Here is a 12,423-nt window from a genome sequence, read left to right as displayed (position 1 = left end):
ATAGCAACACATGTTTTCGTAGAGGCCCTTTTCAAGATATTTCCTTGTTTTACGTACCTTAAATTTTTCTTACAGTGCACATACACATACATACGGGCTGCCATCCTATGCACGTTTTCAAGGCTATTCCTTTTGGAGTAGCCACAAGATTGAAAAGAAATTGCTCTGAAGAAGTATTTCTTGCCGAGAGAATAGCTGAGTACCGTTGAAGAGTACCTTGTTAACCAGGGCTATCCCTCTAAATTAGTTTCTGCGCAATTCTCCAAAGCATCCGCTATTCCTAGAAAGAATTTACTCAGGACTCGTGGAAAAGAAACGAAGAAACTATTTCCGTTTGTTATTACATTTAATCCAAACTTGTTTTGGGATTTTGGTACGGTTTACGGTTGTAGATAAAAGTGGGTCTACCCTTTTCTGGTGCTTGCCGCATTGCCTCTTCGGTTGCGCCACTCATTTTAACATATTTAGTTTTTTTATCCGCATTCTTCTTTTTCTCCGACGGTTTCGTTAGATTCCGGCGAAGAATCTTGTTTACAACCTTCTGTGGTGTTGACTTTGATTTTTAAGCTGATAGCCCCAAGGATAATCAAATGCTGCCGATCTTCAGCAGGCGCCGAGCTTGTCCAAGGCTCCTGACCAAACCAAGAGCCTTTTTTTTTTTGACAAAATGCTGCCATTTCTCTCTTCTTTTGGCCTGTTAGTTTATCTTTTTCTTCACCCAAGCAATCCTCTCTAATTTTGAGTTATGTTTTTTATCCATGAGAAAAGACTTTGCACGAGCAGATAACTTCCACGTGTGGATTTTGTCAAGTGCGCGATGTAAACAAAATATACAAACGACATAAAATATTAAATTGCCGCGAGCATCCCCCCGGGGGTTCGCCCATTTACGAGATTATGACACCTTCCTGATTTATTAACTTTTATTTGAAAATACGTTTTTCTAAATCAGTCGGACGTTTTTTGATATTTTTGATTTTTTTTTTTTTCTGTAAACCTTAGTTAAAATGTCTAACTTAAATCTAGTCCAAAAAAAAAAAAAACATTTTTTCAGCCTCGGAAGGTAGGAAGTAAGCTTAAACGCTTGAAAGAAACTGTAATCCTAAAATAGCGCATTTTCCCTATGCATTACTTCGTTGGTTTCTTTCCTTCCGTCGATTCGGAAAAACTTGCGTTAGAGCGATTCAAAGACTTTATTCCATCTTTTATTTATAATGTAAGTAATTTTTCGATGAGATATTCGAATCTCAAGCAAGAAATAATGGAAAAACCCCGCTGTTCATCAAACTGTTGTAGGCTTGATATGAAGCGAAATGTATGTTGATTAAGTTGTAAAGAGAGATGAACAAGTTATGGCCTTTGGTAAAAATTGAACGCAAATGACCAGTAAAAAGTACAACGCTTGAAATTGCTAGCCAGCTTGAAATACGCGTGGTTAAGGGTAATAGGAGAAACAAAAGATAAAACATTAAGTTACGAGGCCTTTGTTTCTTAGCTCCGCCTTGACAAGTTAATGAGTTAGGCAGTATTCCCGTTGGAGGAAAGCGCACATGATCTTCGGGCAATGAGAGCCTCCCTGTTTACGCTTCGCCACTTATAGTACAAATGTAGAATAGTTTCGCCACTGCAAGTAAATGTCTGAGAGCAATAGGCATTCCGCCCAATGGAAATGTTGAATAGAGTTCGTTTTTCTATAGAATCCCCCTTTTGATAATTTTTCAATGAATTCCTTGTAGCTTGGAAGCGAAGCTTTTAAGAATTGCTTCTCTTAGTTGTCCTGAATGAATATCACCCAGACAATCACAAGACATCATCAGATTGTTTGTTCATTTCCTTATTAATTCAAACATGCATTAGTTCTTCACTCAGGCAGACCATTACCCACCAATATTATCTAACAATACTCCGTAGAGTTACAAATACCGCCCAAGACGAGCACAAATATCGTGCGGTATTTGTACTCTAGAGAACTGGTTAGACAGGTTTTCTAGCATCGCAAACCACTTCCCATACCTCTGTCACGCACTCTGCGTAAATAAATATCCGCGAAATTCGCCCGCACAGAAATAACAATTTGGCGTGTTGGATAATAAATAACCTTTTAGAAGTTCTGTTTTATAGTATCGCTGAGTATTTTTACTCGTAATTTGTATTTTGACTCACCTTAAGGGCTCGTCAAAATATGGTACAACTCGCAAAAAATACTCAGCGATGCTACACAACAAAACGTCTGATAAGATTTAATTATTGAGCAGGTATATCGGCCCAACATGTGCAACATTCAGTTGTAAAGTGTGCAAGTGCAGAATCATCGTCAGGAAGCCCTTCTGCAGCTTCTAAGAAAAGGACAAGCATGTTTATAGGTAGTGTAAAGATTGAAAATGTCACGCATACTTCTTATTTTGATTGTTATTTATTTTAAGTTTACATAGTGTTGTTACATGTGTATCCAACAAAACTCATTCATACTGAAAGACTGGAATTACATTAATCAGGCACTTTAACCGCGAAAAAATTATGTGCATCCTACAATTTCTTTTCAAATTAGATTTTGGATTGAATTTGCTCTCCTTTGGCAGTCCCTTTTGAATAATTAGTCAGTGAATTCTAGCACTTAGTAGATTAGAGTTGAAACTGTTAAAAGACTTTTTTCTCTAATTATACAAGTTGCTAGGACTGGGTCTCACACGAACGACCACAACTCAGGAGAACACTGCATTATCAAATCATTTTTAAACCTTTTGCTTCATTTTCTCGTTAATTCGAAACGTACATTAGTTCTCAACTCAGCAGTCCTAGTGACCACCGTTATTGCCCAGGTATGTCTGCTAAAAGTGTGCATCATTCAATTGTAAAGCGTTCAAATGCAGAATCATCGTCAGGAAGGCCAAATTCAGCTCCTAAGAAAAAGAAACACCAGTTTGCAGGTAGGGCCGAGATTAAAAAATGTTACGCCGTATTTTCCTTTTTCTTATATTTTAACAAGTTTACATTTCTCTTTTACGTATCTACCCACGATAAAATATATTCTTGCTGAATGACCGACATTTCATTTTTAAACATCAATGTCACCTCAACCGCGAGAACACATTTATGTTTTTCACTACTGCTCTTCAAACTGAAATCTTGGATTAAACTGGTTTTTTCTTCTGAAAACCTTGTTTGAATAATTTGGCAATGAATTCTTGCTCCTTTTAGATTATAATTTGATTTTGTTGAGACTTGCTTCTCTAAGATGTCAGGACTGAGTCCCACGCGGAATGTCACAATACAGGATCCCTACGTATGGCTTGAGTGACTTCCGGAAATGAAAGCCTTTGTACATGCTTTCCACTTCCTCCACAAGATCTATGTTCTCAATTACATTCTTCTCGATAGGAGCGCGTGACAACGTGTCTGCGGTAATTTGTTCCTTGCCGGGTACATATACGACGTCGAGTTCGTACTTCATGAGACGCATTCTGAATCTTAAGATGCGTGGTGGCATTTTGGAGAGATCAGTTGAAGTGAAAAGGGGTACTAACGGCTTGTGGTCCGTTTCCACTGTAAACTTCATTCCGAGTACGTAGTCGGAAAACTTGTCACAAGCCCATTTCACAGCCAGGGCTTCTTTCTCAATGACTGCGTACCTTTTCTCAGTTTCTGAGAGGGATCTAGATGCATAGTACACCGGCTTCCTGGTACCGTCCTCTTGGAGCTGTAGAAGAACAGCCCCAAGTCCAAAGTTAGAGGCATCGCTTGAGATGATTGTAGGACGACTTGGGTCGTAGTGGGCAAGGTTTGTTGCAGATGTCAGTTCATTCTTGATTCCTTCAAATTACTGCTGTTGGGCTTTATCCCATTTCCACATGTTCTCTTTTTTTAGGAGTTGTCGTAGTGGCTCATTAAGATTGGCCAGGTTTGGTATAAACTTTGCCATTTGATTGACCATTCCAATGAAGCGTTGGAGGTCCTTGACTTTCTGTGGGACTGGGAAATTGCGTATAGCTTCAGTTTTGGCCGGGTCTGGACGGATGCCTTGTTCGTCGATAATATGTCCCAGGAATTTTACAGAACGTTTAGAAAACTCACACTTCTCGTTGAGCGTCACTCCGGCTACCTGTAGCCGCTTAAGGACAGTTCTCAGTCGTTCATCATGCTCCGCTTGTGTTGCCGCGTGTACAAGGGTGTGATCAATATGGCATACGACTCCCTTGAGGTCCCCCAGGATACTAGTCATGGTGCGCTGGAAGACTTCCGGGGCTGAGGTGATCCCAAAGGGAAGACGATTAAAACAGTAACGACCGTATGGCGTGATGAAGGTTGTAAGTAGGCGGGACTCCTTGTCGAGAGGGAGTTGCCAAAACCCTATGTTAGCGTCGAGTTTGCTAAAGACTCTACTTTTACTCAGCTTTGCTAGGCTTTCATCTACGGAATACATTGGATGGACCTCTCTCTTAACGCTTTTGTTGAGTTGGACTAGGTCTACGCAGATGCGAACTTTTCCGTTTGGCTTGAGGACTGGGACTATCCCGGAGCACCATTCGGTTGGCTTTGTAACTGGGGAGATGACTCCTTCTTGAATCATCCTCTCTAATTCCTCCTTTACTTTAGGGAGTAATGGGTGGGGAACTCTCCTTGGTGTGTACAGGCACACTGGCTGGGCGTCAGGTTTAAGAGCAATACGATATTCCGTTGTCATCTCCCCGAGTCCGGTGAACAACTTTGGCAATTCCGTTCTAAAGTTAGGTACTTGCGTACTCAGTTCTTCAACGTCTGCGTCGAGGCGCTGGACAAGACCGAGATCGACACAGGCTCGTCTGCTGAGGAGCGAAGATGACTGGTTTTTAATGACGTAAACTCGTTCTTGGATCTTGCATTGTCTGTACTTAATCGTGGCTAGGAATGATCCAGTAACAGGTAGGCGGGTCACCCCCGGCCCCATGAGTGTTTGCTGGCCATTCTCCAAAGGCTGATTCTTTAACCAGGGTAATGAGTCACTGACAACGGATACAGATGCTCCAGTATCTAGCTTGCAGCGAGTGACGTTTTCATTTATCCCCACTTGAACGATCCAGCTGTTTTCCCCCCCTTGGATTTCTCCTAGAAAGGGAATGTCATGACTTTCCTCTTCAATTTCATATACTTTTTTCTTTTGTTGTGACTGCTCGCTGTTTTGGCTTCGACAAACTGCTTGAAAATGGCCCCTCTTCTTGCATTTTAAGCAGGTGGCATTCCTAGCCGGGCATTGCTTCCGGTCTTGGTGTGGGTGGTTACCACACCAGGAGCACTTGTTGATACTCTGAGGGGGTTGCTTTTTCCCGGGGTGTTTTTGCTTATTATTCTGGCCTGCACGCTTGACCATGTTTACGGAGTTTGTGCTAGTTAGTGTACTTCCCCGTACAACCTCTCTACTTTGTTGTCTGGCTTCTGCCTGTCTACTAATTTGAACTGCTTCTTCTAATGTTAGCTTCAATTTGGATTGAAGTCGATCAGAGAGTGCATCATCTAACACTCCGACAATTATTCTATCACGAATAAGTTCATTTTTGAGTAAACCATACTCACAGTCATCCGCGAGTCTGTATAGGTCTTGTATAAACGAATCCACGGGTTCTCCCGGTTTTTGGACTCTTTTATTGAATTTGGCGCGCTCAACCAGCACGTTGCGACGGATTTCATAGTACTCGTTAAGGGCTGTTTTCACCTCTTCGTACGAAGCTTTTTCTTCGTCGATATTTAGGGTTTTAAGAATATCATCGGCGCATTCACCCATCGCGTAGAGTAGAGTTCCGACTTGCTCGATGTCTGGTTTATGTTTGAGGCCAGATGCAATCCGATATCTTTCGAAACGACGAAACCATTTCGACCAAAGTTCAGCTTGTTGTGGTGAATTTGCTCCGCTGAATTTTTCCGGAGGAGGGAGATTATTCGCCGTTTGAGCTTGAAGTTGAATTGGTCCAGGATCAGAATCTTCTGTATCAGGCATTATGTAGGGCTAACACCGCTGCCACCATGTAATATTAAGAAGCAGGACGAGACAAATATCAATGTCAACAGTTTTAATCAAGATGGCGGATCTATCTCAACGTGCTAGTCACGTGATACGTATACATAATCCACAGGGATACCATACTACACTGATCATCTCTCCAAAATGGAGATAGTTTTTGATGGATGGGATGCTTGTGCTTCACCCCTTCGACTTTGCTAAGAAAATCGATGCTGAAATCATGAACACAACTTCCTCACTATGATCAGTGCCAGACTCAGCGACCGAAGGAATTCGAAGAATGCTGACCGTCTCATATTTACCAACCGTGAGCTTGGCAACCCAACATGGTGCAGAAACCCCAGGCCTGCCCCGCACAGGAGTTTTGACACTTTCAATGTTTGAAAAGAGGTTACCTTAGTCTAAAGCTCGAAAGACTGGAACAATGGCAGTGGTACACTGTACTTTTCCGTTTCTTTTTAACTACCGATGAGTACTTTTATTCCAACTGAATACGAATAACGGTCAACATCGGTTATCAAACTGTTCTCACATGAATACCGTTCCATCGACCGATGACATCTTAGCTGGAATTGTTTTACTGTGGTTTTTTTCAATTTTGCTCGTTTCTCCGAACCGAAATTGACAGTCATTCTCGCTAAAATATCGTCTCAACCGATACTGACATCATACAATACATCTAAAGAAAAAGACATTTCCAATTATCAAAAATCCGCTCAAAACATTATGAACATCAACGAAAGTCCTCAGCAGCTTGGAAATACCGCTGACCGACTTTGCAAGTTATGAGAACATCGTCCCTTTGTTCCGGATCTCATCATTTCCCCCTGCTGGACTGATCCCTAAGTTGTCTTGGATATGACCTCTTCGACAGCCGGTGTAGAGGAGTTTCAGTAAGTGAAGGGGCTGGAAATGAAATCAAATGGAGCTCCGCTTTAAAGGGTTGGCTAAGTCTATATAGTTCATTCAAGGTTTTACTATTATTGACCCCTACCTAGATTAGAAGTCAAGGTTTCGAAGAATTTTTCAGAGGAGTGCGGGGACGCTTAATACCGCGGCCAAAGTGTGAAACGATTTTGAGGAACAAACATAAAACTTCAAAAATGTTTTACTCTTTCGCTGAACGGTGAGATATTGAGTCGAAATATAACTTAAGAATATGTTTCATTTTTGAGTGCAGTACTCGAAAAAAGTCCCTGTAGTAAGCTCCGCCGAAGTGGCGGTGTTAGGAGTGGATATTTACTAAGTCGTGAAGAGTCGAGGTAATCATGTAAACTGTTGTAAACTGTTGTAAACTCCGCCGAAGTGGCGGTGTTAGGAGTGGATATTTACTAAGTCGTGAAGAGTCGAGGTAATCATGTAAACTGTTGTAAACTGTTGTAAACTGTTGTAAACTCCGCCGAAGTGGCGGTATTAGGAGTGGATATTTACTAAGTCGTGAAGAGTCGAGGTAATCATGCACCGCTAGCCAGCTGTGACACTAAGGTGAATAGCAACCGTCAGTGCAGGTGTCTTACCAGGACGAGTTAAGGTTATAAGTTCGTGATCGTTTATCCAAACACGTTTTCTGATTTGGAGTTAGAGTGGACAGTGGGGGTAGAGGGCGGGTGAAGGGTAATATTCACTTCCCTGCCTCAGCCCCTCTCCTTACCCTTGACAATCACTCACCCCCTTGGTATAAATTCCTTTCTCTCTCCAGCCCTCCGCTGCTGTTAAAATAGAAGATGGCGGCCATTTTTCCCTAAAAATTACCGAGCGCTCGCTCGCCCAAATTGCGCCTGCCCTGCAGGTTTATGTCAATATTTTTGTTAGTATATACTAAAACAGTGAGATAACATGGCACAAAAATATGATTTCTACTCATTTATTCCCGCCGTCCCCCCCCCCCCTTCCCCCCCACCGTCAGCTCAATTGGTTAAAGCGCCGGATTGTGTTGTGCGGAAGGCCAGCCGGACCACTACTCATGGTCTTAAAGTAACTGGGGAGAATTTGCTATCTTTCCATAATATCAAGAAACGGATAGAGATTCTAGTGTTCTCAGATAAAGACGAATAAACCGTAAGCCCCGCCTCTTACAGGATTAGAGGTAGGAGTCGTTAATTTCCCACGCACGAGATTACTGTGCGGTGGATGTCCTCCCCTGGAGTGGGATGGGTAGAGAAGATAGTAGGTCCACACCAGCAAACTGCTGCCATTAACTCAACCTGCTCAAATAAATAAAGATGAATGAATGAGAAACGTTTGCAATATTTTCGGGCGTGAGATGCGCAAAGGTGAATAGCAAAGTGACTTCAGAGTTCGAATAGCTAGTCGGAGTGCGCCTTTGGCATTATCCTCTGTTTTAGCTTACATACTAAATGACATAATAGATAGGTTTACAAAACGCGCGTTCTGAGGTTACTCGTGGTTCTGACTGTTATCTAAGAAATGGTTAGCGTGCAGCGTGCAACCATCGAGTTATGGATGCATTTGTCGACACGTGGGAGGTTTGCTAACCACTCAAGAGGCCCTTCCACGTCTTACGCTTATTCAGTGTTTAGCAGCCTCCCGCGTGCAGCCATAACTCGATGGGTGCACACTGCACGCTTAGAATTTCTTAATTAATAGCTTAGTTCTAAAAGACCGAAAAAAGCTTCTCAGTAACCTCATCCATTTGGCTGGGAAGTTCTTCCGGCTATCTTTTCGTTTTACAGATTTATGGCACGAAGCAATATACATGACCCCAAATGTTGCAGCTAAACCTTCTTTCTGTTTCCAGTGCAATAACATTCTGTATGCTTTTCAGTGTATTCCTCATTCTCCATGTGAATCGCCGTAAGCGTTGCTTCTTTGATGCCAAGACGACGTCCAAGTGGTTTCCAGCCCTCAGTGATCTCTTGCAATAGCCACTCTAGATCTTCTTTTATGGTCACTGTTTCTTTGACTGCAAAGATAAAGACACAATTAAAACAAGCAAGTAGAGTAAATAATCTCTGCGCCCTTTTTAATTCATCTCTTGCGAGGGTAAACTATCCATTGAATGGAAAAACGCACTTGTCGTTCCTGTTTATTAGAAAGGGAAAAAGGAGGACGTTACTAACTACAGACCTATCTCTCTACTATGCGTTGTGTCCAAAATATTAGAACGATGTATACTCAAGCACTTTAATGATTTTCTTTGTCCTTTGTTTGACAATGCACAGTACGATTTTCTTCAGGGTCGATCTACAGTCACCCAGCTTCTAACGTTCTATCACGAGATTGGCCAGTCTCTTGATAAGGGCCTGCAGTCGGACATAGTGTATCTGGATCTCGCAAAGGCTTTCGACAGTGTTTCTCACCAAGGGTTGCTTCTGAAACTCTCCCAATACGGTATCAGCGGGAAACTTCTGCAGTGGTTTGAGAGTTATCTAGATGGACGTGGTCAGCAGTGCTTAGTCCACGGTTTCACTTCTAGTCGTTCCCCAGTTCCATCAGGAGTCTCTCAAGGCAGTATCCTTGGTCCTCTGCTTTTCTTAGTTTATGCGAACAACCTCCCGCCGGTGATACAGAATCATATCGCACTCTTCGCCGATGACTCAAAATGTTCCAGTGTCATTGATAGTCTACAGGACTGAGTCACGCCAAAAAGACCTGGACAGTCTGCAGGGCTGGAGTGATAATTGGCACCTAAAGTTTAACACCTAAATGTGAGGTACTAACCGTCACACGTAAGCGCTACCCACTTCGCTACGATTACAAGTTGAACAACATCTCACTTAATCACGTTACTCAAGTAAAAGACCTCGGAGTGTCTATCTCTTCGGACCTCACATGGGACACTCACATCAACACTATATTAGCTAAGGCCAATAGGATGCTTGCATTCTTGCGACGCAGCAGTCTTTCGTCATTCACCACAGATCATAGGAAATTACTATATCTCACGTTTGTAAGATCACATATTGGCTATGCTAGCGATATATGGGCTCCCAGTTCGATCGGTGGCATAAAAAAAATAGAAAGTCTTCAACGCAGGGCAACAAAATTCATCTTAAACACGCACTGGCAAGAGGATATTTCTTATCATGAGCGCCTTTCTCGCCTCAACCTGCTACCGTTAACATACTGGCACGAAGTATAAGACTTAATTTTCTATTTCAAGTGTCGCGCTCGCCACTACACCTTACCCATAGCTGATTATGTCAGGCCCAAAGGCACCCGTCTTACTCATCATAGCTCTGATCAAGACGTACTAATTCCTAAGTGCCGTGCAAAGCTTTTTCAATTTAGTTACTTTAATCGTGTCGCTAAACTCTGGAATACCTTACCTGTATCCACTCGTATTATCAGTTCTCTCAATCAGTTTAAATCTCACGTACTCCAACGCTATTCGGCTGCTTTTCGTACAAACTATGACGTCACTAACTTCAACACCTGGAAGTCGATCTACTGCAAATGCAGTGGGTCACGTGATCCTCCATTAGTTGGTAACTGCTGCTATTAGGACTTTCTATTGGCCTCATGAGGGATTTATTCCTATCGTTTTCGTTTTTTCTTTTGTTATTTTATATACTTTTTATATACTTTTTACACTGTCTATTGTTTACATAGTTAGTATTTGTGTATTTCTCGTAAGGGCACACTTAATTTGGAGCCTCGCTCTGTTGTGTGTCCCGCACCCTTGTCCTCCGTTCTCTTCTGTGTCTTGTTCATATGTATATTTTAGTCCTTTTAGTATTGTAAGTATGGTGAAAGCGATGAAATAAATAACTTATTTCTCTTGCTCCTAAACTGTTGGAAATAACAAATCATACCTTCCCTTATTTACCCTACATAATTAGCATTTATCGCCTCATTCTTTCTTTTTATTTCTCATTTTTTTTTTATCTTTTTCCTTCTTTTAACTTAATTTAATTTTTATTTACTTATTTACTTGTTTAGTTATTTCTCTTTTCTCTTTGTTTACAATATTAATAGTGTATAAATACCTTGGTTAGTGTAAATATAGAATTAAAGTAAAGTAAGTCTTGAGTAAATGTTAAGATACACCAGTTAATTAAACGCGACAATGGCTAACTCGAAAGCTTACGCTCCTTTGGTCACTGTGCAGATTTTACTTTAGATTATTCATGTAATTTACTGTTTCTTATATATTCTATGGTGACCTCTTGAAATAGTGCGAATAAATGAATGAACGAATGAATGAGTGTTAGCAACCTTCGTCAAATTTCGCTGAAGCATCGCTACAGCTGCAATGTTCCCACATGTTTCTTTTTTTTTTCAGTTATGAATTTAACATCGTAATAAAGTGATAGAATTGAAGAGTGCCACTCTTTCTGCATAAACGAATTTCACTGAGGATAAATATTGATGGCAACAAACGAACTTGAAAAAATGCAATAACAAAGAAAAAATCAAAGCTATATTTTCAATCTCAACACTACCTTTAAATCAGCGTTTTCCTTCTCTTAGTAGCTGAATCAAGGCTTCCTGCCGATGACTTTACGTTTGGATGCTTTTCACTTGAATACTGCACACTTTGGGCCCGGTAATACCTAGATAATGGTCTAGCTGAGTTAAAAACAAATGCATGTTTTGAGTTAACTAGTGAATGTGACGAAAGGTTCAAAAACGATCTAACGATGTATTATCTTGTATTGTGATCGTCTGGGTGAGACCCGCTCTGGACAACTTAGAGCGGTAAGTCTTAACAGTTTGTTTTCTGATCAACAAAGTGTAAAATCTGTCAAATAATTATCAGAAGGGGGCTGCTATTGGAAAAAAATTTCTACCGAAGGATACACTGAAAATGAATTTTAGAATGCATAGTATTCTGACAGTTTTGGTTACTCCAATATTTTTAAGATATAACAAATGATATAACCATATTCTAGAGAATGAAATTTTTTTATGTCTTTTGTAAATCGTTTTGCGCTTTGGTCATTTCCTGTATCAAATTCCTAACAAGGAAAGATATACCTAAAGAGAAGCTGTCTTTGCCATAATGGCGGCGGCCGAGTGAAGACTAAAACTAGTGCATGGGGACGAGGCCATCCGGGCATGGATTTGTGCACTTGTCCAAAAGTTTCTGGCGCAATTCATCGATCCAAAAAGCTTTATTTCTTAAAGGATCGACTACTAGTATAGCTAAGGCTCAAGTTATGTGCAATGCCAAGCCACTGCTGTGTTCCTTTATGTACTACTAGGTGATATCGCGACACTTCAAGTTTCCCAAAGAAAACTCGCGAGAAAGCAATGACTTCATGCTATCCGTCGTGAGGAAGGAAAAAACTTCAAAGTCTTGGACTCGACCATGGTCTGCTTACACCATTTTAAAAAGGAAGACTCGAAGAAAACTGTTGCGGGCAAAATATGCCTTCAAAACAATGTTGTACCTTCGGTATTTCAGTGGCGTACTTCGCCGCGCAAAAGGACGCCTCCACCTCAAAGACTCATTAGTCAAACAACTA

Source organism: Stylophora pistillata, chromosome 2 (assembly GCF_964205215.1).
Source record: "Stylophora pistillata chromosome 2, jaStyPist1.2, whole genome shotgun sequence".
NCBI classification, from domain to species: Eukaryota; Metazoa; Cnidaria; class Anthozoa; order Scleractinia; family Pocilloporidae; genus Stylophora; species Stylophora pistillata.
This window is presented reverse-complemented; position numbering follows the sequence as displayed.